Genomic DNA, 2,500 nt, shown 5'->3' on the forward strand with positions numbered 1-2,500 from the left:
CAAAAAACCAAAGAAGCATGGGTATCCGCAAAATGTGAAGAAATTGAAAGGTGCAAAAATAAGGATTCATCTTCCATGCAGAAACACATCAAAGATCTAACAGGAACAAAATCCTGCTCTTCATCGGGATGTTTAAAAGCTAAAGACGGCACAGTCATAATGGAAAAGGAGGAAATTTTGGAAAGATGGACAGAATACATAGAAGACCTCTTCAATGATGACCGAGGAGAGAAACCAAAAGTCGAGAAGAATATGGAAGGGCCACCGATTCTAAAATCAGAAGTGCGTGTCGCAATAGGAAAAATGAAAAAGAATAAAGCACCAGGACCAGATAAGATAGTGACGGAAATGATAAAGGCACTGGATGAGTTTGGAATTGACAAGATGACAGAGGTCATAAACGAGATCTATGACAGTGGAGAAATACCTGAAGAACTGAGTAAATCAATATTTATAGCTCTGCCTAAGAAACCGGGAGCAATAGAATGTGAGTTACACAGAACAATCAGCTTAATGAGTCATATCATCAAAATCATACTGAGAATTATCATGGAAAGAGCAAGAAGCAGAATAAGGCCTGAAATAGGAAATGTGCAATACGGTTTTGTACAGGATGCAGGAACGAGGAATGCAATTTGGATGGTGAGAATGTTGTCTGAAAGAGCTATAGAAATGCAGAAAGATCTATTTATGTGCTTCATCGACTACACAAAGGCCTTCGATAAAGTGCAGCATGAAGAACTATTAAGGCTTTTACAAGGTTTAGATCTAGACGGAAAAGACATTAGGCTGATAAGAAACTTATACTGGGAGCAAAAAGCATGCATGAGAGTCGACAATGACACAAGTAAATACACTCCAATCTGCAGAGGGGTACGGCAGGGATGCGTTCTATCACCAGACTTGTTCAACTTGTATAGCGAAATGATACTGAGACAACTTGAGGACATGCCGGGATTCATACTGGGAGGCCATAACATCAACAACCTTCGGTATGCAGATGATATAGTATTGATTGCGGAGTCAAGGGATAATTTACAGGAACTACTCGACAAAGTAATTGAAGAAAGCAAAAAGAAAGGTCTGACCATAAATTGTAAGAAAACGGAATGCATGGTTGTCAGCAAGAAAACTGTAAAACCACAATGTATGTTGCATGTCGGTACCTATAAGTTCAACTATCTAGGAAGTCTCATAACTGACGACGGGAAATGCGATAGAGAGATCAAGAAAAGGATAGGTATGGCAAAGGATGCATTTCAGAAACTGGGGAAAATTCTTAAAGATCGAAAGATGCCTACTGATACCAAACTACGAGTGCTGGATTGTTATGTAAACTCCATCCTTACATATGGCTGTGAATGCTGGACAATATCAGCTCAGATGGAAAGAAGGCTTGAGGCAGTAGAAATGTGGTTTCTAAGACGTATCTTTAGAATATCATGGGTGGACCACGTAAGCAATGAGGCTGTACTACGCAAGGCATGGGTAGAACGAATGTTGATGAAGAACATCCGAAAGAGACAGCTCGAATTTGCAGGACACATTATGAGGAAGAACAAATATGAAAATCTGGCTTTGACAGGACGGATTGAAGGAAAAAGGAGTAGGGGCAGGCAACGTATCACGTATTTGAACAGTTTAAGTACTTGGATGGCAGGACGGATACCAGAAAGCGAAAGATCAAGAGTGAAGGGATTGGAAATGTTGAAAACATCTAAGAATAGGGAGCTGTGGAGATCCATGACCGCCTACGTCCTCAACGGACACGGCACTTAGATATATATATATATATATATATATATATATATATATATATATATATATATATATATATATAATGCGAGTGCAGATTTGTATTTGTATGATTATTCGTCTATAAGTGTATATTTGTTTCCAGACCTTGGACAAAATGGTCAGACGTGGCATTCTCACCATGCTCTTCAGAGGACTAGAATATTTCAAGCTAGAAAATGAGGATATCTCTATGTCTGACCCTAAAAAGAAGAGACCTAAGGTCCACAAAGGAAAAACGAGTAGGTTTACGGGGACGAATTTTTGGATCGGACGTAAACCAACGTATAAAGATAAAGAAAAGAAGGTTCCCAAGCTGACCCATTACGATCCGGAGGCCTTTCTTAAAACATCTCTACAACCTACAAGTACGTTTCTTCAGAAGAAAAAAAGGGGGAAGAAAAGTATCAAGATGGTTGAGGAGCACCAAGAAGATGCAAGACAAGAAATGGAAGCAACACAGACTCAAGGTATTTAAATTGTTTTAAATTATTTATTTATATATATATATATATTTTTTTTTTTTTTTGAGTTTTCCATATCGTATATATATATATATATATATATATATATATATATATATATATATATATATATATATATATGCATATATATATGGTCGGGTGGTCGGCGACTAAATCGGCTCCCTCATCTGATAAGATCAGCTTGCTGAATATTATCTTATGGGAGGGTGTGTGGACACCCA

Source organism: Penaeus japonicus, unplaced genomic scaffold (genome assembly GCF_977035675.1).
Source record: "Penaeus japonicus unplaced genomic scaffold, GWHDUDI00000001_assembly GWHDUDI00000028, whole genome shotgun sequence".
NCBI lineage: Eukaryota > Metazoa > Arthropoda > Malacostraca > Decapoda > Penaeidae > Penaeus > Penaeus japonicus.